Genomic DNA, 26,557 nt, shown 5'->3' with positions numbered 1-26,557 from the left:
GAGATTCACTGCCCATCTAAGGTTCAAAGGGGTAGCACAAAAGCTGCAGAAATGCTTCACGTCTCAATCTGTAAAACAAATGCAAATGCTAATATCCAGGGTGCAAATAAAGCCTGTTAAAAGCAGAAAATGGGCCAGTCATTGAGATAATGAAAGGGAAAAAAAAAAAAAAAAAAGGTAGCTAATTAATTACTGCACACTTAAACAAAACCAAGTCAGTTTGGAATATAATAGGGAGAGGGACATCTGACCCAAGGTCAGATGCAAACCCACATAATGCTCAGTCCAAAGCCTTGCTCATCAGTTAGTCTATCTCTTCTTTCTTCTCCTTATCACGCCTTCCTTTTCTCACAACACACACACAAAACAAATAAGCTTAAAATATCACCATTTTGCATAAAAATTGAGATGCTTAGTTTACCTTGGGAAAAAATGGGCCTGATTTTTTCCTTAGCAGGAGCGGGCAGCACACTCCCTAGATTCTCCTGTTTGTTGGAATCCTCACTAATGATCCCTTTTAATCATGCAGAGCTTCTTCATTCATTCACATTACCTATTTATTTTCTATAGGAGATTTTTACATGTTTGATTTTCTCTTTTAGTGTGTGTCACATTGTGACTTCTACTTATCATAATCAAGTCCTTCCCTTTATTCAGCTGTGAGTTCTATAAGAGTTCTCAGCTTCACTTTTCAATTTCCAAAGGGTCTATTATAAGTGATCAATAAATATTTGATGAAAGAATGATGTAAAAGATAAAACAGCATTGCAGAATAAAAAAGTGATTGGTCCAGGACACAGGATATGGGACTTTTCTGTGAGCATGCTCTATGATCTTTGGCAAGACTCACACTTTCGGTTGTGAGGGGTCTCAGTTTCTGTATGTCTGAACACAGTGGAAGTTAGTCTGGATGATTGGAATTTTCTTTTCATTCTAGAAGTGTTTGATTCTAGAGTTCTTGGAACTGGACATTTCTCAAGATCTATAAATTCATCAACTGGGTCACCAAATCCCTGTCCTCTTCTCCACTGAATATGAGTGGGAGGTTATTCTAATTATAATTTTGCACAGGCAGGCAAGAGAGGATGTCAAGGAAAATAATACTTGGCACATTGTGAATGAGATTTTAAACCAAATATATTTAGACTGTGTTCTTTCTTTGATGTGCCGTTATCTAAACCCTCCTTGGGCTCCCATTTCAGATGTGATTTAGAGTTAATAATATGGTAAGAGTCAAACAACTCTGTCTTCCCCCTATGCTACACAAAAGGGGAGGAAACAAGCACCAGGAACCGCGTGGTGAAGAATTTTCATAGTCTTATGTTTCTTTATATTCTTCGCAGCAGAGAGAAGTCTATTGCCTTGTGAGAGATAAATAGTAATTGTAATAAGCTCTTTTTATTCCCGACAAAGCTGTCGGAATCTGAACAGTACCTCTCTCTAATATTTGCAAATGGAGTCACATGCTCCCTGCTGCCTTTTGCAGGCTCTGAACCATTTTGTAAGATATATTCCTTTTTCTCTTTGACTTGAGAGGAAAACACAAGTAAAAGAATGATTTTCTTCTAAAAATTTAATAGAAATATTAATTGCTATAGAAATATTATCATGTAAAAACAAAATTAAGATCATCTAAAACTCTGCCTATGGACAATTACACAACAATTTTGAACCTAGGCACAACACATATACACCATATAATTTTGAAGAGGGTGTCTGTCATTTTTGTCCTCTAGCATCTTTGCTTTTCTCTAAATCCAACCATGTAATTTTGGAGAGATCATAAATCTAGGCTTTAGAAAGAAATAACCGTTTCCCCATTCTTCCATTCCTATATGGTGCTGTGTTTCTCAGTCTCAGCATGACTGACATGTGGAGCCTGGGACTTCTTTGTTGTGGTAGCTGTCCTGTGCTTTTTGACATGTTTCACAGCATTCCTGTCTTTTGCCCACTAGATGCCAGTAACACCCCTACAATTCTGAGAACCAGAATTGTCTCTAGACATTACTGACAAATGTCTCCTGGGGGTAAAACTGCCCTTGGTTGAAAATGAGTGTATAGTGTGACTGTCCTAGGTTCAAATTCCAGTAGGGGTGACAGACCCTTCTTCATAAGGAGGCAGGAACTAAACCTGTGTGGCTCAGCAACTCCTGGACTCCCTCTGGGATCTCCATGCCTCTAGAGAATAGATTATGTTCTGCTTGTAGACTTCTGGAATATACTAATTGGGCCTTGAAGTTTTTGTGGTGGATTGTGTAACCAAGGGTCCACGTGTTTAAAACTACCTGATGGCCAATATTATACCATCAGGCATGTTTTTAAGGGCATGTATTGACTTTAACCTGGAGTGATTTATATGAGTGACTTTAGGACTTGGGATTCTGTTGAGTGCAAAGTCCCATGAGATGACATTGACATGTCACACAGTGTGGGTGGTCTTATCCTCAGACAGTTGATTCTACCTTAGCAAAAATGGTGTACAATAAATGACCTTGGGTGATGTCAGCTGCTCCAGCTATAGAATGCAAGTTGCCCTTGCCTGACTGTAAACTGTGTTCCAGCTTGGCACTGCAGATTAGACAGAAAAATGGAATAATTGTTTTTGAACAGTGGTAGGCAGAAAAATATTTGCTGCTTATGTTATGTTTTTCAGCCAGGATTTCAGATCAGAACTTGGAACTGCCCAGACTGTAGGCGTTCCATGTGAACTCAAATAGTGAATTTCAAACTTTAAATTATTAGTGCATGCCTAAACAGAAAGTGCTAGAGCAGCTGCCTGAAATTCCATCCTTCCTTTTGTTGTCTTGAGCTGTATTCTTGGCAGAACAGGAGCTCACGTCTTTGATTCATGTGCTGTGTCCCCATGTTCCTGCATGTACCTCCTCCACTATCATTAGCACATGGCCTCAAAATCATCATCGATTTGTTTATAGCTCAAAGTTTAGAGACCCAAACTATGACTCTACCCAGAAGGTTGATTTTGGTAATCATAAAAAATTATATAGTCCTGTGTTATAAAGAGAATATACTTTCCTCTTGGTTGAAGGTTGACAAATGACTCAATGGAACTACAGACCATGAGAGTAATTAAAGAGTCTTGTGCTTGAAACGATACATTTCTTGGAATCAAAGTTCCCACAAAATCAAGAAAGACCTTGAAAAAAATAAGTTTCAGCCTATTTTTTTCATTCAGAAAGACACAAGAATAAAAACAAATAAAGGAAGGTTGCCAACTAAACTTGAGGAAGAGAAAGAATTCTTTAATTTAAAATCATAGAAGATACTGAAGACAGATATAAAAAGAAAAATAATATTAGATCTTCAAGGTCATGATGAATACATACAACAAAAGCAAATGAAATGTTTCCAGGTCCACAGTCTTTTAAGAGAATATATGAAATAGAGGAATTATATCAGTTTCCACAAAAGGTAACCAGGGTACAATAACTTCTAATAGAGGAAGAGGAACAAGATTTTATACAGCAGGTTGAAATGACTCTTACACAAAGAGTAGGATTCAGGCAATTACTGACTTTGAACTGTGCGATTAGTAGCTCAAATAAAGCTTGAACTGAGTTAAAGCGAGCACACTAGAGGAAACCCCTTAAAGAACAGAACATCTACAGAAAATTGTATTGATATAGAAAATGTGGACCTATTTGAGAAAAAAAAAAAAAAAAAACAAGACTGTCAATACAGAAACTCAAGAATTACTTGGTAATTTCAAGGTGAAAGTCACTGTCACCAGGCTTACAAAAGTCTCCCATAACTTGAGGGATTATACTCCAGGAAGTGCTGCTGTTATGAATGCATGAGGAAGCACGGACCAGATGACACATAGAAAAGACAGTTAAGCCAGATAATAATACTCTCTGGCCTGGTCTGAATATTTTTCTGATAGAATAATATCTCCTATGTTGTATTATATGACTTGGTGAAATACAAATGGACACCTTTTTTGTGAAAGCTGTTCAAAGTCCCAAAAAGCTCTTATTTCTGTGTGTTTCAGACACAGACAAGGCCAAATCTAGAGGAATATATAATAAAAGTAAAGGTCAAGCCAGCAAGGAAAGGAAATAACTAGACACTCAAATCCAACAAATTCTGATAGTTCTACCTGTGTAAACTAGGAAAGGGAGCAATTTAAGAATTGGGTAAAAATTTAAGCTAATCTGAAGTTTTCTTAAGTACGGGGATATCAAAAGGAAATAAAGGAAAAATGCAACAAATATGAAGGAAGAAATACCTGGAAAATCAAAAATCTTCATGAAGACATTGTTTTGGGGAACATAAGGCAGAAGTATTGGTCTTCACTGGGTCCAGAACACTATCTTCAAAACTTTAGTAGAAGGAGCAATTCATCTGTGGAAGGTGATTCTGCAGCTGAAGAGATGTGGAGATGGGTAGAAACCTTCCCTAGCATGCTAAGCCTTCCTCAACCTAAAAAGTATTATATAAGCATCTGTGACAGCAGTTATTATGCTTGTGCTTTGAGAAAATTGAGGCTTTGTCAATTAGTGCAAAATCACAGCACTAAGCAAATTCTAGGAGAGAATAAAGGAATTCTAAATATGTCAAATAAAAAACAATTCAACATAATTCAACAATTAACCTTGTCACTGGAATCCCACGTTACAAATTTTAAATTTTGCCAGGAAATGGCAATATCACCATGTGTCTAGGTAAGCAACTGAGAAGCAGGTAAAGAAGGAAGATTATTCCAGAGACGGATTAGCATCTTGAAGACAAAGCTTTGGGACAAATGTCACACTTGGAGGACTGTAATTCAGGATGAAATGTAGTGATGCTGGGAAATGAAGCCAAAGATGAGATCTTTATATAAAGAGCTTAACCCATTATAGGTACTAAGGATATGTTAGAGGGTATGAAACCAAACAAGTAGAAGAGAAAAAACATTTAATGATAGACACACTTAGAGCCTTTTAAGAAAAGCAGCAGCTAGTTATATTCATGGTTAGAAAGGTCCGAGTACTTCTGAAAGAGTCAAATAGACAGCAATATGTTGTATCAATTATTTATTGCTACATAGCATTGTGTCCTGAAATGTAGTAACTTGAAACAACAGTAGTTATTTTATTCAGTTCTGTGGGTTGGGTGGGCAGCTTTTCTGCCTTCTCACCTGAGCTTCCTTAGGTGGCTACACTCAGGTGATTGCTGCCTGGAGATTGTGCTGGAAGGCTTGGACTTTCTTTCTGTGTAGTCTTTCATCCCCAACAAAATATGGTTGAACCTCTTTCCAGTAGGCTGGTCTCAGGGTTTCAAGTGAGAAAAGTCAGAGCTGTATTCCAATGTATATGAATTCAAAAGGTTTTTATTCTACCTTTGTTGTTCATTGAAAACAGCCTAGATATAAAATGATTTTTACTCAGAATTGTGAAAGCATTAATTAGCTGTGTTTTGCTTCAGTATTGCTCTGGAGACATTTGTTGTCTTTCTGATCTTGACCACATATATAAAAATATGGGTTCTCCTCTCTGAGAAGTTTTTAAATTTTCTTTTTCCCTCTAATCTGAAATTTTGGTCTGATGTTATTTGGTTTGGGTCAACATTTACCCATTGATCTGGGCACTAAATAAAGTAATTCAATTTTTAAAATGCTGTTTAATTTGAATTTCTGGGAAATTTCAGTTATTTTGAATCTTTTATTATTCTTTTCACCTCTCTCCTTTGTTCTCTTTTTTTGGTACTACTATTATTTGGATACTAAACGTTCTAGCCAGGTCTAATAAGACATCTAATATTTTCTCTATTTAGTCTCTATTTTCTATGAAGTATCTTTAACTTTCTTGTTCAGTCCTTTTCCTTACTATTCTTTGGTATCATATTTTTTATTTCCATGAGCCCTTTTTGTTTTCTAAATATCCCTTTCTCATACGATCCTTTGTTCTTTTTTGATTCAACAGTTTCCGGGCATCACAAGGGCTGAGTTTCTGTCTGTTGTACTCAATGCCGATTCTCTAGGTCCTGGCACATAGTAGTTCCTCAAATAATTATTAAACAAATCTTTCTGAAGATATTTTTAAAATTTTTTGGAGGATTTTTTTTTTTTTTTTTTTTGTCTCTGTATAATCTGTTTCCTCCAAAATTACACTTTCTATTTATTTTGGCTCCTTTCATTGTACATCTGTTGATTCTTGATTGTCTTAAAAAGCTGACTGAAAGATCTATAGACAGAAACAGAACTTGTTGACAGGAGATTTCTCACAGATTAGTCAATTAGAATTTAAAATATTTGGTTCCTGTTTTTAACACAGATTTAGTTAGGTTTAAGTACAGAGTGTTCTAAATCATGTGGGACATATTCAAACGTCTAATTTTAACACTTTCTCTTTTCTCGTGTTCCCAAAACTTTCTTAATCATTACTATAGTGTCTTATCTTTTAGTTTTACCTTCAGAATTTATTCACATTATTGTGCAAAGATCCATACTGAAGGATATTCATTGCAGTATTCATTGCCACAACCCTAGATGCTCTTTTTAAAAATTTTTTTGTAGTTGTAGATGGACAGAATGCCTTTGTTTATTTTGTATGTGGTGCTAAGATGGAACCCAGTGCCTCACACATGCTAGGCGAATGTTCTACCACTGAGCTACAGCCCCAGCCACTTAGATGCTCATTATTGAGCGAGAGCAGAATAAATGACAGCACAGTCATGGGATAGGATACTATGCTGATCTTAAAAAGCATGAGGGAGACCTATATGCACTTCTATGGAAAGAAGTTAAAAATTTCTTTTAAGCAAGGGGCAAAACATAAAGAAAACATGTGGGGGTCCTACTTCCATAAAAAATAATAGGCACAGAAGTAATTTATCCCTCTTCTACAAGTAAATACACGATTGTCAGGAAGGGAAACAGCTTCTGCCTCCTTTGGTGATTTATTTGAGTTACTCAAAAAAATTAATGACAGTAAAACTATTGCTATGTCTTCCTTATCTATGGTACCAATGGTAAGCTATTTACTTATATATTACTACATTTTGGATGCTCTTTACACACAAGCATATTTCAAGCACTTTACATATATTAATTTTAATTCTCACAACTGAATATAAAATAGGTACTATTATCCCTGTTTTTTTTTTGTTTTTTTTTTTGTTTTTTTTTTTTTTTTTTTTAGTTGAGGACATTGAAACACTGAGAAATTAGGTAGTTTGTTCAAGTTTACTTGCTAAGAGCTGAACCTACAAAATCTCTTTAGAACCTATACTTTAACCAATGTCTATTAGACTATCCTACCTATTTAGTTAATATAGTTTGAGTTTTCTGTTACATTCAGGCTAAAGCATTTCCAGCTGATATATATTTGGAAGGACCAATGTTTTTCCCTTATAGCATCTGTCCTTCCAAAGAAAAGGAGCTTTAGACCTTTCAATCAAACTGCTATTTGTTCTAGTACACAGTATTCCCTACATCCTCCTATTTACTGTATTCTCACTCCTCTTGATATTTCATTTTTATATCCATATCCCATAAAGATTTAAATTACAGACATTGTTTCTTTCACCTGGTGCTGACAGCAGCCAAGATATCTTTGAGCATAGACACTTTTCCTGGTTGTCTTCTCCACCATAAACTGGCAGAATCATCATAGCACATGCTCACAATGAATTCAAGAAATATACCTTTCCCATATCCTCCCCTTGCCCTCTGAATTATGCCAAATAGTCCCTTCACTTAACATTTATAAAATATAATTTAATTAAATCATATTTATGTAATATGAGTGGCATGCTAAAGTGATTTTATTCCTAAACCTATAAAGAAAAAGAAGCAAACAAGAATAATGTAACCCTAAACACTTACACTCCAGTTTTTGTTCTCAAAATTGTTGTTTTAGTCAGCTTTTTCACTACTGTGACTAAAAGATCTGACCAGAACAATTGTAGAAGAAGAAAGGTTTATTTGAGGGCTCACAGTTCAGAGATCTCAGTCCATAAGTGACTGACTCCATTCCTAGGGGTTTGAGGTGACGCAAAACAACATGGCGTAAGAGTGTGGCAGAGGGAAGCAGCTGACATCATCAGGAAGCAGAGAAAGACTCCTCTCACCAAATACAGATATATACCCCAAAGCCATGCCCCAATTCCCACTTCCTCCAGCCACACCCTACCACTTCAGTTACCACTCAGTTCATTATTGGGTTAAGACACTTACAACCCAATCTTTTCTCCTCTGAATCTTCTTGCACTGCCTCACAAGTGAGTTTTTGGGGAACACCTCACATTCAAACCATAATATTTCTTTTTAATGAGGGAGGAGCATTGATTTTACTTTTAATTATCCTGAGAGTGGCTGGAAATTTTCCTATCTGTGTTCCACTTTACCCCACCTGGCTTGGGTTGCCTCTGACATTGCTCTGTTCAAGGTCTCCTCAGACTTTTTGATATTGTTTGTGCATTCATCTGTGTGCCTTGTTTCTACACAGAGAAAGTTGGCCTTGTCCAGAGCCACCTGGCCTGAAAGTGCAGAGAGCAAGATGTTCCTTGGAGGATGCAGCTCTCCAGAGGGACTTGCCAATGACTGGCTAGATGCTCAAATATGCAGAGCAGTTCCTTTGCCTCTGATTTGGGCAAATTCTGGGCTGTAACTCACATTCTAGAGATCCCCCTGGGATTAGACTGATGCTGGAGTGTTGTCCAAAACTGAATTTTACGTGGTTTTACCCCTTCCTTGTTGTGTTTTGCTTACTTCCACATCAGTTTTCTCTGGGAATACTTCTTTAATCTACTTGCACACAAATCTGTATCTTGGACTCTACTCTTGAGGTTGCAAGTTCCTAATCTAAGACAGGAGGAGATGGATCTTTATCAGTATTTAGAACATGTGATTCTCCAGTTTTGACCCCGAACCTCACATCTATGCTTCCAAGTGGGGTTTCTCTCCTATCATCAAACTAACTCACAGTGCAATGGTATTTTTGTGCATTTCGATTTTCTTGGAATTCACCTCTAAAGTTCAATGTCCTTCTAGTTAGTAAATCTTGCCTCCATTCTACAGCCTCGTAAAAACTGTATCCTTTGCTGCATATTCTTTCTTAAAAGTTGAGATCTGGATTCCTTACTATGTATTTGAAGATCTTTAATTATACACATATATGATTACAAACACATTAAAATGTCTGTTTAGCAAGGCAAAGGTTAGATTTTTTCTCCTTTGCCCTTACTGACCCCAGGTCATTGTTTCTCAAAATGTGCATCAGAATTATCTGAGTCAGGGTGAATTTTCTGGTACTTAAACAAAAATGTACTTGTGCATTATGATACTGTATACATATACATACCTACCTACACCTATAGAAATGTATACACACATGAACAATTGAAATGACATATCTGAGAAACAATACTGCTTTGTATAATGAAGTCAGATATTTTTATTCTTTTATATTTTAATGCCACTTAGAATACCTTAACTTTACAACTCATTCTTGTTTCTATCAAACTTACATTTCCATTTTGTTTTACTCTTATAATCATAATGCAATCAAATTTATGATTCTACTTCTTTTACTGATCTTCCTATTATAATTTCCTCCAAAAGTACACCTATAAATTAAATTTTTAAAAATAAAACTTCCTCTCAAAATACAATAATTTTAGAAAATTTCTTCAGGATTATGTTATACTATTACAATTAGTAGTAGTGTACAAACAATGAAAATAATGTATTTCCTATTTTTATATATATTCAATTAAAAATGCTGGAAATATCTTTTATTACAATACATGGAACCAGGGGAGAGTTTGATTAAGAGAAGGCTTCCTGCACAATTCATATATCCAAGGATGACTATTATTTATAACCAGATAAAAGGGGATTTATATCAATAAAAATAAACACTAACAACACATACATGAATGGAAGATTTATTGAACCAATGTTATTCAATTCACTGGACAGTTTCTGAGTTATATGTCAGAATCACAAAGTGAACTATGGTAAACCAGTTTTAATAAGCTATTAGTAGGTACATTGAGCTTGATACTCCATTAAATAAAGTGAAAGCAAATTAATAGAAACCACTTGATGTCACAAAGCTATGACAGAAGATAATTACTGTCATTCATGTTGTTCCATTTTTTGGCATCCAGAGATGTTTTCACCTGGGCTCAGTGCATAATAGATTCAGGGTGGACAAAAAGGTGCATTTGACTTATAAAACAGAAGAAAGATTATTGTGAGAGGAAACATGGAAAAAATCATATAGGATGCCTGCAGGGGTGGGTTCTCATGCACACTAGTTCTAGGAGAGTACACGTGGAAATTGAGGATCTGAAAATCTATTCTTTTGAAACTATCTTCTCAAATACCTTAAAAATATCTTCACATACTTTGAGATATGTTGGCAACTCAGGCTGAATGCCTCTACTCTAGAGTTTATATGTTTAGGAATGCAATTATTTTGTTGTATAAGAACTATGAAAATTACTAGTTAAAACCAAATTATTCTCTCAAATGGTTATTCCAACTTTTATTCCAAGTAGCAGTGAAGAAGAGTTCCCATTCATTCACATATTTATCAACACCTGGGATTGTCAGATTTTACATTTTGATCAAACCAGTGCACATAAAATGATGGCCAACTATAGTTTTAATTTGCATTTCCTTAATTGAAAATGAAGTTGAGCAACTTTCTATGTTTATTGGCCACTCAAATTTCCTTTTTGATAATTATCTGATTATATGTTTTGCCCACTTTTGATGGCTATCTTTTTGTCATCTACTTGGAAACATTTTACTTATCCATATGTAGAGATACATACAATCCTGTGTTGGTTATGTGATGTACATACCTTCTCCTGTTTCCTTCTTGTCACTTATGTTTTCACTTTTTTATTGTCTCTTAATGAACACAACTTAAAATTTGCAATGCAAACTAGCATATGATCTTTTCCTTTTTGTGTTTTGTCATATATGTCATCTAAGAAATCCATTACCTCCTGAACATCACCAATATGTTCTTCAGTATTTTCTTATGAAAGTTCTGCTTTTTATATGTATATTCTATCTGGAAGTAAGGCATTTTTTCTTCTTCTTTCTTCCTTCCTTCCTTCCCTTTCTATTCAATAATAAAAAGTTCAAGCATAACATATTGAAGATCCATAATTTTACCAATGGACTTCAAATGCCATCATAATACAGTGTCCATATCAAGGTGGATGTACTTATTTGGGGATTCTCTGTTTTATTCAGTCCCACTGGTCTATTTTTTTCTTGATCAACACAAACTAACAACGTATCTTTTAGAGACTAAGTCTTGACTTCTGGTAGAACAAGTAAACCCTCTTTTTGTTTCTTTAGTTGTGTCCTGGTTATCCTATATAAATATGGAAATTAGTTCATCATATGTACTAGTAAAATTGAGGGATTAAATTTAATAATAATTCTGATACAGGTTTTAATTTGGGTTTTTAAATTATTCTGTTATTTTTATAATATCTTAATTTGAATGATAGCTTATGAAACCTAATTATCTAATATGGTACTTGAAAGTTTGTATGTATCCTATGAATTTTTGTATCACAAAGGATTCAGTTTCAAAAGTTTTCCAAAATCTATTTTAATCTTTGACTTACCCCCAAATCACTTATAGTTTTTTAACCTTCTTATATTTGGGATTTCATAAGCAATTTTTATTTGAAATCTGAATCAATCACTTGCTAATTCTTTCAAATTTGTTCAGATTCTTTAATTTATCCTATCCCTATAGATGACTTTATCATCTATAACTTAATGCAGGTAAGGGATTAATTGCAGTGATGGTTCACAGGTAAATGCTCAATGAAAATCTGTAACTAAGACAAGACAGTGCACTTAAAGTTCTTCTGGCTCTTAGCACATAAGTACAAATCTGGATCTCAAGGGCAACAGATTTTCACCCATGGCTAAATGATAGAACACAAGGTTAGATTATATAATCAGACGTGCTTTTAGGTGAATGCCTTTCAGCATTTCCCTATTGACTCCTTAAAGGAACAGAATACTTCTGTCCTCTCATACAAAATCGAAGAGTAGGTTAAAGAAATAAAAGGTTTCTTCAGCAGCACCTAAGGTTTTTCACCAGATTGTTGTATCCTGAGCTTTAGATCTCATATACAGTCTACTGAGTTAATCTGAACAGTTTAAAAAAAGGAGAAAACAAAAACATGTAAACACAAATATCTGTAAACAAACTGTAGTCTCAACCATTTTGGAAAACATCATGGAGACGCCTTAAAAGATTAAGAATGAACCACCCTATGACCGACCCAGTTATCCTACTCCTTGGTGTTTATCCAAAAGAACTAAAATCAGCATACTCTAGGGATACAGCCTCCTCGATGTTTATAGCAGCACCATTCACAATAGCTAAGTTATAGAACCAGTCTAGATGCCCTTCAAAAGACTAATGGATAAAGAAAATGTGGAATATATACACAATGAAGTTTAACTCAACCATAAATAAGAATGAAATTCTATCAGATAAAACTGGAGAACCCCATGCTGAGTAAAATAAGCCAGACTCAGAAAATCAAGGATCATATTCTTATGTACAGAAGCTAAAGAGAAATGAGAAATTTAAAAAAAAAAAAAAAAAAAAAAAGGAGATCTCATGAAAATAGGCGGGAGAACAGTAGAGGAGAAGAAGGAGATCAAAGGGGAGGGAAGAGGTATGGGAAAGGGGAAGAACTGCAGAATGAAATTAACCAAATAATGTTATATGCTTGTATGAATACATCACAATGAATTCCATATTTAGGTATAACTATAATGCACCAATTAAAAATAAATTAATAGAGAAAGGAAATAAGAGAGAGGGAAGAGCTAAGGAAAGGGAATAGTAGTCAGATTTGAAATTGAGAAAATTGTTATATGCCTTATGAACATGTGAAAATGAATACCACAATTATGTAAAACTATAATGCACTAATAAAAGCATAAATTAAAAATTCCTCTGTAGTCTGCATGGCAAATGCGCAATCAATTTAATATTTCTAATGCTGTCCTCTTCAGGAAAATGTATGTCAAAAATTTATACTTTGGGGTTATTCTCATTTCCCTAAGCATCCCTAGAAAACATCACATGCCAAGTAAGTTTACTTGAAAATTAGGTAACCATCAAAAGATGTAAGAAGATTGATTAGGGTTGTGGTTCAGTGGTAGCCTAGCATGTGTGAGGCACTGGGTTCGATTCTTAGCACCACATAAAAAAAATTAAAAAGTAGAGATATTTGTGTCTATCTACAGCTAAAATATTTTAAAAAATGTAAGAAGAGTCCTAAGTAACTAAGACTTGAAATGGGTTTTGTTATTTTCCATGTATCATCAAGACAGAACTGTTTTTCGTCCCACAACAACTTAAGCTCCTTAAGGGCAGCCTGTTTTGACTGATTCTTTCATTCTCTCGTGTAATTCCTAATAATTTCTCTACACACCAATGACTTAATAAAGGCATGACAAGTGTTGTATTTTAAGTTCATATTTTCCAAACAGAGGCACAAGCACATGAACCCTTACTAAACCTAGTGCAGACTTCTAAGGAGGAAATCTTGAGAAATACATTTCTTAAAAGGTACTTGAGAGTGCCTTTTTGAAAGGGCACCTGAAAAAAAAAAAAAAAAAAAAAAAACCCTGAAACCAACTGCATATCAGAAATGGCATCCATTAATCTCTCTTGCCAAGCAGCATAAAGCAAAGAGGCATTTGAAGGAAGTGGTCCTCCAGAATGGAGTCATGGTTTAATGTGTTTTGTTTGGGGCACCTTCGTTTTGGGAAGCCAGCACCTGCAGCAAACTGGAGACCCTGCTGTGGGAGCAGATTGGGTAATGATACTGATGACATTTATGGTCCAACGTTTCAAGAATTAATTTACAATATAAGTGGTTCTTAGTATAGTGAATACATCATTGTGTGAAAGATTGACTTCTAATTCATCAGCTATAAACCACGCAAGCCAGCTTAAGTCCTTTAGAAGACAAGCATTACGAGCATTACCACAGCCATTTGGGGTTCCATAACTCACTGGGAAAATATTTGAAGTATGAAAGTATATGCCACTATCATAAAACAAGAGCAAAAACCTACAAAGAGATTTGTAAATGAAAACTAACAGTTCCTCTGGAAGGCTGGGTGGTTAGTGAGAAGCAGAGGTACTGGGGTTACGATTCTTATGTCTTCTTGACCCTGAAATAGACTCTAGATACATTCTTTGATTGAAATTAATGTTTTTCAATGTCTTTAAATGAACATGATATTTCTCAGAGATTGCCTGAATATAAATAACTTTTGGGGAGTAGGGGTGTTGTCTGAATGATCACTGGGGCATTGGGAAAGAGATACACTCCAATTAGTTTTCACAGAGACTTTTGTTAGACTGCTTCAAGAGCTTAAGGGGTTTTTGACGATCCTGGTAAGTATTCCAACCACCCTCAAATGTGTTTTTCTTCTCTTTCAATCCATCCTTCACTCTTAAGGTCAACCATAATGAGATTCCATGTATCCATGTACAACAATCATTTGGGCTGCTTTAAAAAGTTGACTACCTAAAAAAGAAACTACAAATTGGAAAATGTTGATATCAGAAATGTCAATATAAGTGTCTGTTTTGTTCCTTTCGCACTGTATTGATTGTGTTATTTGTCTTGTTTTGGTTTTGGTGTTAAGGTTTTTGAGGGTTTTTTTTTTATATCCTAGATATTAATATAGCCCAATATATAAAATATGGCCCAATCATAAATGGGCAAAGGAACTAAACAGACACTCTCTAAAGAAGAAATATTAACAGTCAACAAATATATGAAAAAATGTTCAACATCTGTAGCAATTAGAGAAATGCAAATTAAAGCTACACTGAGATTTCATCTCACTCCAGTCAGAATACTAAAGATGAATGCTTTTGATCATGAATACAAATAACAACAAGTGTTGGCAGAAATGTGGGGGAAAGTTGGTGGGATTACAAATTGGTGCAACCACTCTGGAAAAAAGTATGGATTTTCCTCAAAAAAAAAAAAAAAAGAAAAGAAAGAAAGAAATGGAACCACCATTTGTCCCAGTTGTCCCTCTTCTTGGTATATATCCAAAGTGTTTAAAATCAGCATACTACCATGATGCAGCCTCATCAAGGTTTATAGCCACACAATTCCCAATAGCTAAGCTATGGATTCAACCTAGGCACCCTTCAACAGATAAGTGGATAAAGAAAATGTAGTATAGATACACAATGGAATATCACTCAGTCATAAAGAATGACTTCATGACATTTGCCAGTAAATGGGTGGATCTGAGACTATCATGCTAAGTGAAATAAGTCAATCCCCAAAAAACAAAAGTCAAATGTTTTCTCTAATATGTGGAAGCCAACCCTTAGTAAGTAGGGAAGGAGAATAGAAGTTCAGTGGAGTAGACAAAGGAGAATGAAGGGAAGGGGGCAGATGGGAAAAGGAAAGACAGTGGAATGAATCTCACATAACATTCCTATGTACATACATGAATATATCACAGTGAGTCACATCATCATGTATCTCCTCAAGAAATTAATTTAAAAAAAATACTCTGGGTAAATGGCAGAAAGATTGATTCAGGGAAGGAAGCAAAGAATGGGGGAGGGAAGAGGAGGGAAAGGTACTAGAGACTGAATTAGAACAAGATATATCCCATGCTTTAATAATTATGTCAAAAAGGAGTCTACAGTCATGCATAAGTAAAAAGAGCCAATGAAAGAAATGCTGATATAAGTTTCTGTATACTATTTTGTTTGCATTGTTTATGTGTCCTTTTAGAAATCTTGGAAAAATATTAAAAATCCTGGGACAATCACATTGGTAGTTCCCTTGTCTGAATAAGTTGTCATTTTTTTGTATGTGAATAGCTAGACATTTATACTGCAAGTGCTATGTGAGAGAACGTCATTACTTTTGATTGAACATTTACTGGGGACTAATGCACAAATAATTGAAAAAATAACACCTACGAAAACAGAAGTCTTTCACATAACTTAGCAGCAAATGATATGGCTCAGGCAGTAAAGCTGGCATGGACATACCAGAGATACTCAACCTTTGTAATGTTTCCAAATGTGACAGTAAATGGAACCCATGAAACTCAATAGTCATGATTTAAAGAACTAGCTTCCAAAGAGGAGCAGCCTAGCAATTAGAATTCTGTGTATTTGAACTTCAGTGAACTATAAATTTGGACACAGCTCTCTTCTTTTTTGTTTTACATTGATTTTTAAAAAGGGTGACCACCTACCATACTCTAGTAAGACTTAAAGATGGTCTTTTCACTTGTACTGGAATAATGGTATGAATGTAAATAGATTGAAAAGCGCTATGAAAAACAGTTATGGACCACTTATACCAATCGTTGACACATGATTTTAAAATATAGCTAAAATATTTTTCTGTAAAGATTATTAGAATATAATATGATATTGCTTTTATATTAGATGTTGTCATTTATCTATTAATATTTCAGAATTATGTCATTGTGAAACATTTTAAAATTATAGCATTACCAGTTATTAATTCAAAGAGTGAAAGCCAAAGTTCAGAAAGGGGATGGGGTGAAAAAGATCTAGTCTTCAGTGTGAAAACAAGATTTTACTACAACTTTTAAGGTAAACAAAATAAAAGAAATAATTTTAGGTAACTTTAATAATAGAACATTCTATAACTGCCTACATGAATATTAACATTTGCTTGGAAATCAAAGTGTTTGTCAAACAGTTTCAAACAATTAATTTTAGAATTTTAATTAACTATTTATTACGAGGCATAAACAAAAAAAGGAGAAATTTGTATGCTTATGCTTTCTCTAGTTCTTCCTAAATATGACTTCTGGCTATAGGACTTTACCTCTCATTACTGTTCAAACATCTTAATTTAAACGAAACTATCTCAAGTGCTGACAACCCGTCAGATTTCTAGATTACAAATAATTTAGTATAACTGGAAATATTTTTCTGAACCCTCCCCTCCAGCATTTTATATGAATTTGACTGCCTATTAATATGTAAAAATAATTGTCTCCATGTATGTTCTAGGTATGAGGAATTGACCTAATACATATTACATATAATTAATTCTAAAACTGTTGTAGGAGGTGATAGTTGAGAACACTATATTATGCCTGAGATGAGGATAAAAGTCAGAGAGAAAAGTAGCTTATTTAATATGCAAGTCAGGAACTTACTTGGCCAAGGAAGTTCTTACTTCAAGGGTTATTTCCTCAACCTTGAGACATTATTGCTGTCTACATATCTCATATTGAATCAGAAGACCACAAAAGCCCTCAATGTGATATTTAAAAACTCTGAAGTTGTCAAATTACATCTTGAATTTGATTGGAAATGCTAACATTAACCTTGGGATCATCAAAGATCCTGGAAACTGATAGCATTTAACTTTTCTGTCCTGACCAGAAGTCTAATTTGAACAGTTTTACTTTGATGCTCTATTTTTGATTAGTTAAGCTGCTCATCCTGTTTGACATTGTTGTGTGGTGTTGCTATGCTTACTTTAACCAGCTGTCACATTCCAGTCCAGAGGTGGGTGAAATGATTCTTGTTTATATGTGATTCTAAAAGAGCTTTTAGATGTGTTGAGTTGGCAATATGTCAATTCAAAAGACATTTCTTTCTGTAATTGTAAAGTGATATATCTGTAGTGGAGACCCATTTCTTCAAGTTGAATTGATTCTAAATTTATGTATGACTATTTATATCATACATCCTGCTTTTTTGAAAGAAGTTTTAACATTTGAGGCAGATATTTTGATCTATAATTAGATATGGGAAGAAATTTGAATTCCTCTAGTATAGGTTCTTCTCATGCCTACAAATTGATATGAAACTATATGAATGTGTTCAATGAGCATTTATTTATTCCCTCTGTGTGCCTGATGAAAGACTAGGTGACAGAGATTCAGAGAAGAGCTTTGCCTTCCGGAAATGCATAGCTTAGTAGAAGCAAACAGACCATACTTTTAATATTCTTTAACTACAAACTCACAATCCCCTCCCCACCAAATGCATTAACAACTAAAGTCAGCAGAATTTTGGGTTTAGTTACTTTCCTATGTACATAGTTCATATTCTTTTGTAAATGGTTCATACTCCCAGTTTCTGTTATCCCTCTTTAGAGAATATAAAACAAAACAAGCAATTTTTAAAAATAACATAAGAAATCAATAAAGTACAACACAACTTTCTATTACCATACACCCAAACCACCCAATAAATTTCTTGATTTACTTGGACATTCACTTCTCAACAATGAAGTTAGCATTTGGACACAGAATTGGTTTAATGGAAAGGAATGATAAATTAATGAATGATAAATTAATGTTCCTGTTTCCAAATGATAGCTAATTAGAGATAATTTTTTCAAAGACAAAGATATATTTATAGCATCACCATTACTTAATTGTAACCCTATGTTTTTATGAAATTAGAATTCTTATATTATTATTGTAACAGTAGTTTAGAGAGGTAAATTTTATTCGAGTGAACTGAATATGGGATTACAGTGCCTTGCTTTTTATATCACATTTTAACTGAGCATACAAAGTGCTAACAGAAGGAAAGTGTTAACATTTAATTGTCTGTGAAATATTTTCAAGAAGTAAGCTTTGATGTGAAGAAAATATAATAGTTGCTTAGAGAAGTGTAATGCTGTAAACTGGAGACACCAACCTAACAAAAATCCTTTGAATAAAAAAATAGGAAAGTCATAACAAATAGTCTTTTAAAATGCCTATCTGACAATAGGAAGCTTTCACTTTCTTCCTGGCCTTCCTGTTTTCACTTACAGGAAGGTCATGAATAATATTCACCTGTTAGGCCACCACTGCTGTTTTAGTGATTCATCAGCATTGGCGATCTGATTAGCCATTCCCTAGATAAGAAGGAAGGAATGGTAGTTGGTATATGCTCAGACCGAATCAACTCAATGCTGTTTGTCTGAATGGAAAGTCAAAAGGCAGTCACTCAGTCAAAAGTTTCTAAATTATGGATGGTAATGTATCATGTAACCTTATATCTGGGTAACTGAATTTTGCCCTTTACGTCCAGATGTCTGACATCATGCAGATACAATCTCAGTGGTTCAATCAGTCAGTAGTTTCAACTGAAAGCCCCCTTGTGCTGGACAACTCAGGGAGGGCAAAAGGATATCCCCTCATGCCTGAGCTACTACAAAATCCTCTTAATTAGTCTTCCTATTCCAAGCTATCAGAACACTAAAATACCATTTTTGAAAGCTTCATCACTTTCTCAGAATACTTTTGCCTCAGATTTCCACTGAACTCTGGTTTTTGCAGACTGTAATAGGAGAATTTACAAGAACCCCACTTGTAAAATGATGGTGTCACATAACACTTTCTATGTCTGTAAGTCCTTCCTTGACAATAACCTGGAGTTGGGTAGCACCCAATTCCTCGAGCGATTTTTATGCTTAATTATATATAATATATATCAAAATAGTTCCAGATACATAGTAGTACTGGTGAATTAAGTTGACTCATTTACTAGTATTGATAATAGATGTGAAACCCAGTTGCTAATGCAAGAAGTGTTTAATAAATGTGTTTTTAAAATGGTTTTTCTTAACCTTAGTACCATATTTCTTTACTCTAAGGTCGCACTGACTATAGGATATCCAACTTGAAAGACTTTTTTGAATGAAAAAGGCCCTTAAATATAGACAAGTATTAAATGTAGGCCCACACTGGAAATCTCAGATGAATTTCATAAACATTTCAGTTTGGAAAATGATATTTACTTAAAAAGAAAAACACACACAATTGTTTCTACAGCCATAACTACTGTTATTTTTATAATTCCCTTCTGCTTTTTGTTCCATGAAAACTAAATTAATTGCCTTGAGAAAAGTGAAGAATCAAAAATGATGTTAAAATTACAAAAAGAAACATATTGCTATAAAATGAAATGGGGGGGGTAATTCTGAGAAAATGAGTTCAGTTCCATCCATGTTGAGATTACCATCAAAGGGGAGATGTTAACAGGCCATGGAAAATATGAATGGGCCACTGAAGAAAAGCCTGCAAATTAGCATTTGAAAGATACTTAATGTGAATCTCTTAGTTGCAGATCTGCTCAAGCCAGCTCAAATATAAGATTCATAAGGATTCATTAGAGAAATATTTTGGGCCTACGGGTACAAAATCTGAAGGGTGTTTTTGAAATCAAGATGATTCTAAAAACTCCTACATCAGGAGTTTGTGACCCTCATTCTAAGTCTCAACCACTACATTTCCTTTCATGAATTATCATTTAATAAGTATTCATTATAATTAAGCATTTTATATGTTTTAAGCATTTTATATGTTTTACCTCATGTAATTCTCACAACACTGTGATTTACATTCTGTTATCCACATTTATAAGGGTAAAAACACTTTTACCCATTGAAGTGGTTTACCTAAGTTCTCCCAGCTAATTAGTGATAAAGCTGGACTCAACTTCAGCTCCTACCCAGGACCCTGACCTACTATAAATAGCAGACCCATTGTGAGTATTGTCCTGTGCTGTTTCTGAATCTGCATATACTCTATCTTACTGTCCATTGGTTTCTTCTATTTCCTTATAATGTCAGACCTTCTATGGCCCTATCTATCTAATGACCTTTCAATTTAGTTTTTGTTATTAACTAGTGATATTACTCTGTCTCTAAGCCTAAATTCCTGGGGGTAAGGGGAGTCTGTTTATCTCAATGCATATATCTGAATCAGGTTATGACCAACATCCGTAAATGTTGGTCAGTACATGGGTTAGCTGCCCTCAAGTCAAGTGCCCATCTATAACTGATTTACATGTACTAGAAAAACCAGATAGGCCTACTGAAGCTACCTATGGAACAGCTTCCCTTCAATGATGGTATGGATGAGGCAATGGCAGAAACATGTCTATTGTAAGAAATAGGCAGAAGGTGACACTAGAGAATAAAGAGGTTGAAGGAGACCAAAAGGAGAAATGTCCACATGACGTAGACCTACAATGTATAAAGATTGACCAGAATAAGAGAAGTCAATGCAAGGGACCAAAATAAAACAGAAAAAAATAGAAGAGCCAGTAGAATATAGAAAATGGCATTATTATGATTTGGATCCAGAAGTATCCCCAGAAAAGCTCACATTTGCTGCAACAAAGTTTAAAGGTAGGACTTTAAGGCAGAGATTGGGACTGTACCCTCATTAGTAGACTAATCCATTTGATGGGTTAATAATTTGAATGGACTTCTTGGTGGTGACTATAGGCAGGTGGGGCATGGATGGAGGTCAATGGGGATGAACCTTTTGGGGATGATATCTTGTCCATAGCTCCTCTCTCTCTCTCTCTCGCTCTCTCCTCACTCTCTCTCTCTCTCTCTCTCTCTCTCCTCTCTCTCTCTGTCTCTCTGTCTCTCTCTCTCTCTCTCTCTCTCTCTCTCTTTCTCTCATTCCTAGCTGATTAGCTTCCTCTACCATGCCTTTCCACCATATGATATTCTGTCTTACCTCTGGCCCAGAGCAATGCAGTCAGCTGAACATGGACTGAACCTCTGAAACCATAAGCCCAAAACAAAATTTTCCTCCTCTAAGTTGTTCTTGACAGGTATTTTGGTTAGATTGGCAAAAGACTGAATAAACAGGTATCAAGGAATCTATGGTAAAGAAAATTGGAAAAATGAGAATACATTCTATAATGACAAATGCTGCAACAATATCAATAAATTCATTGTATACATAAACACATGGTAATTTACCATATTAAGTGTTTGTGTAGGTACACACACACACACACACACACACACACACACAGTAAATAGATAAGAATATACGAATACAAAAGTCAGTTTATCCTATACTCTTACAATCCAAAATACTTCTGTGACCTCAAATGTGACTGTGGGTGGGGAGTAGTGTATCACATAAATCAAGCAAGTAATCTTTCACCAGTAGATGTCACCTGTAATCCAATTCAGTTCTGACTCTATCTTCTAGGAGATATTACCAGATCTCACAGGTTGAAAGTTCAGTTCCAGAAGACTTGTCTCACTATTCTTACCAATCAAAAGCTCCAGTTTGCTTAACCTATGCTTCTGACTCACCAGCTCTAAATCAGGGTCCCCACAACCCCCTCTTTGTGTTCTATTAATTTTCTAGAGTAGCTCACAGAACTCAGGAAAGCACTTGACATAAATTTATCAGTTTATTTTAAAGTATATTACAAAGAACACGACTGACAAGATTCGTAGGGTAAGTTGTGAGGGGAGGGTTATAGAACTTCCATGATATCTCCAGGAATATTCTCCTTCAGGAACTTCCCTGTGTTCTGCTATCTGGAAGCAGTCCTTTGGGGTTTTATGGCCGTTTCATTACATAGACATGACTGATTAACTCATTGCCCATCAGTGATCATCTCAACTTCCAGCCCCTCTCCCCTCCTATGAGGTTGTGGCAAGGGGCTGAATGCTCCAACCCTCTAATGTGACTTGATCTTCTAGTGGCCAGATCCCATCCTGAGCTACCTAGGGGTCAACTCATTAGCACACAAAGAGATTCCAAGGCTGTTTGCCAAGAAACTGGGTGAATATCAAATTTATATTTTATAACATCACAATATGTTTCCTTCCTTAGCCCAGTGGACACGGGATTGATCAAGAACACATCCTCATTGCTCTGACAGTGAAGGCAAATAAAATGTTAATAATTACAAAACTGATGCACAATTTTAATTGTGGCATACAGAGACCATAGAGCAAGAGGATTTGATACTGTGAGAGTGTTCATAACAAACTTGCCTTAGAACTGATGCCTAAGCTGAGAACAAAGGCACATACCTGTACCTGTAGTGCTAATTACTCCAAATGAGGCAGGAAATTTGCTGGAGCCCAGGGCTTCCAGGCCATGATGTACTCACACTAAGCTTGGTATCAATAGAGTGACCTCCAGGAGAAGAGAACCATCGGATTGCCTAAATCAGAAATGGAACTGGTGAAAATGGATGCCTGAGCTGAGATTTAAAGAATGAGAATTAACCAGGTGACATAGAAGAGAGAAGAACATCGTAGGCAGAAGAGAATGTGTAATACAAGCCCCTTAGGATTTGATAAAAGGCCCTTCTGAGCAGAAGTAGAGAGTCAGGGCTTGACTAGAAAGGGGTAATACTAGAGAGGTAGATAGGAGTCTGCCATGCAAAACCTGCGAGTCATGTTAACAGTTTCTTCTGTTTTTACTGTACATGCAATAAACTGAGAGGGGAAATGGAATGGTTGACATGATCAGATGAATATTCTGAGAAACCTGCCCTATCTGTAATATGCAGAAGAGATCAGAATGGTTGTGTTAGTCAACTTAATAATGCTGTGACAAAATACCTAAAAAAATCAACTTATGAAGGAAAGATGTATTTTGGTTCATGGTTTCTGAGGTTTCAGTTCATGGTCAGCTGGTTTCATTGCTATGGGTTTCTGGCAAGGCAGAACATCATGACAGGCAATATCTGGTAAAGCAAAGCTGTTCACCTCATGGCAATGGGGAAGCAAAAAGAGAAAGATCAGGGGACAAACTAGAGTTTTCAAAGGTACATCCCCGATGACCTACTTCCTCCTAGGCCTAACCCCTAAAGTTTCAACAACCTCCCGGTAGCCCATTAAGTTATTAATTCATGAATTAATCCACTGTTAAGGTCAGAGCCTGTGATCCAATTATTTGTCAAAGACCCCTTCTCTGAACACTGCTGAACTGGGAACTAAGCCTTTAAACATATGAACTTTGGGGTACACTTTAGATCCAAAGCACAACAGTAGTATTATGCAACTTTATTTCTGTCTCAATTAACAAAGTTTCCACTCATACTAGTCTGAGAAAAAGATCATTTGTTGGCTCCAAAATGTTAGACCGTGGCCAACAGAAGATATTCATACTTTTTAGGATCCAGCTGCTTTATGATATTTTCAGTATATATCTCTGTGCATCACAGCTCTGCTTCATACTGTGTTCACTTTATTTTTAAGCAGGTCTCCTTTCCAGGGGTGAGATGACAGCTGGCAGCCTAGAGGCAAAAATCTCATATATCATCATCCCAACATAAAGGAAGCCTCCTTTCCCCTGTAGTTACAGCAAATATTCCAGAACTGGCACTTATAGAACAACTTGGTTCCCATGTCCATCCATGAAACAATCATTATGGTCACAGGGAAAACACATACTCAGGAGCTGAATGACTACTCTCATGAACATGAACAGCATGACCTGAGAAGAGGAAATGGATGGCCTCCCTTCCCCAAAAGCATACTGTAGTCAGAAGTAGGAGATCCAGAGGAATTATAGAGGGAGCTTAAGAAGATCTTATGACAGTCCCAGAGAGAAATAACCATAGTTTGGATTAAGGGTAGAGACCTGGGAAGAATTTAGGAGAGTAAATAGGATTTTATAATCAATTAAGCAAGAGGATGGGGAGATAGGTATAGAGATAACAGAATATGGCCTACAGTTCATGTTGACATGACTGCTAATGCCATCCACTGGAAGAGTCAATACTGAAAGGAGACCAAGTTCAGAGGTAGCAAGAGCAGGGAAGATGATGAGCTTAACTTGGAATATGTTGAGATGGAGATGCTATTGAGACTCCTGAGAGATTTTTAAACAGTTGGGTATATAGGACTAAAGATTGGGGAAGACATTTGGCATAGATGATAAACTTACCCAGTACTGAAACCATCTACTGATTTGAAAGGTTTGATGACTGTGGACAGTGACAGACAAGCAGAAATCAGTTAAGTGGGTGAATGATAAGGATGGGAGACAATATACACTACTTATTGTGGTAGGTTAAATATGGATGCAAATTCATTACTGTTTCCTCTACTGAAAAAGGAGTTTAATTTTCTTCTCCTTGATTTTCTGCTGGCTTTGGTAACTTGCTTGACCAAAAGAATATAGAAGTAATGTTCTGAGCCTTCTAATTCTAAGTCATTAAGGATTTCTAATACTAAGTCATAAGAAGCCTTGCAACTTTTGCCTGAGTCTCATGAAACATGAGCTGTGAAGAAACTTAAATAGCTAACTGTTTTCTTCGGCAAATGATAAAACTCCTTAAGCTTCCATTTATTTATATGCATAATGATAGCACTCAATAATTGCTAGTTGCATCTTTATCCCCATTCCCAAGTGATATAAAAGTGAATTAAATGGTATAGAAATAGGATTTCTTATTTTTCCCTTTACAAAGAATTACTTATATAAGATTATAAGATTAATAATTTTAGTGATGACTATTTATGATCTTATCATAAGTTAAATCACGAATTAACAAAATAAGAATTCTTAAAGAAAATAAATTTGATGTCCTGGGTTTGGGGGACAATGTGGAGATAGACATTCAGTTGTGATATTTGCAGAGATACTTTGCCATTTGAGCAGAGCTCTTCCGAAGTTACAAATAGCTGCACTCTGATATCCAGAAATACCACCTCTGCAAGTCAGAGAATTAAATTACTTCTTAAACCTAGTAACTGTCATAAGAGAAAATTTCAGGAAATACCACTCTCAGATTAATCTGAGAATTATAAGAATACCATATTAAATAGCAATTTATGGTTATTATACAGCCATTAATTTTATCTAATTTCCATCTTTCGAATGAGAGGAAAAATGAGACAATCAAGACACCCTGAGTTGTATAATATCTTGCTTTCAAATACCATTTACTAGTTTCCATGATCTCACTGAATTCAGTTTTCATGTGAGCTTGCATTCCCAGGCATGAGGAAAAGAAATGCTCTCTGGACTCATTTCCTGATAACCTCCTCCCTTTGAGATTTGCAGATGAAGATAGGGACCTTGCCCTAGTTGCTTCTAAACTTTGAAGGTTTCATGTAGTTATGGTTTAAATATGTGGTACCCACAAAATTTCATGCATGAGACAATGCAAGAAACTGTAGAAGTGAAATGATTGGGTATGAGGCCTTAACCTAATCAGTGCATTAATCCCCTGATAGGAATTAACTGAGTAAGTGGTAACTATAGGCAGGCAGGATGTGACTGAAGGAGGTGGACCCCTGGGGGGCGTGACTATGGGGCATATTTGTCCTATTGAGCAAAGCATTCTCTCTCTCTCTCTCTCTCTCTCTCTCTCTCTCTCTCTCTCTCTCTCTCTCTCTCTCTCTGCCCCCTTCCTGGTTCCATGTTCTGAGAATTTCCTTCCACCACACTCTTTCATCATGACATTCTGTCTCACCTAAGACCCAGAGCAAAGGAGTTGGCCATCTAGGGACTGAGACCTCTGAAACCATGAGCCCCCAAATAAACTTTTCTTCCTCTACTTGTTCTTTTTGGTCATGGCAGCAAAAAAGCTCCCACCAGCTGAGGTGAAGGGTTCCGATACAAATTCAGAGGTAGCTCGGTTGTTTACTCCTGGAGATGTATAGGTGGCAGAATCTTCTCATTCAAACTTTTAGTTAGTTCCTCTCCTTTTCTCCTGCTACTTTCTTGAAGTAAGAAAGACTTTTCTGGATCTGAACTATTGGAAAACCAATTTACAAAGGC

The sequence above is a fragment of the Sciurus vulgaris genome (assembly GCF_902686455.1).
Source record: "Sciurus vulgaris genome assembly, chromosome: 5".
Classification (NCBI taxonomy): Eukaryota; Metazoa; Chordata; class Mammalia; order Rodentia; family Sciuridae; genus Sciurus; species Sciurus vulgaris.
The sequence above is the reverse complement of the archived record's forward strand: the minus strand, read 5'-3'. Positions refer to the sequence as shown.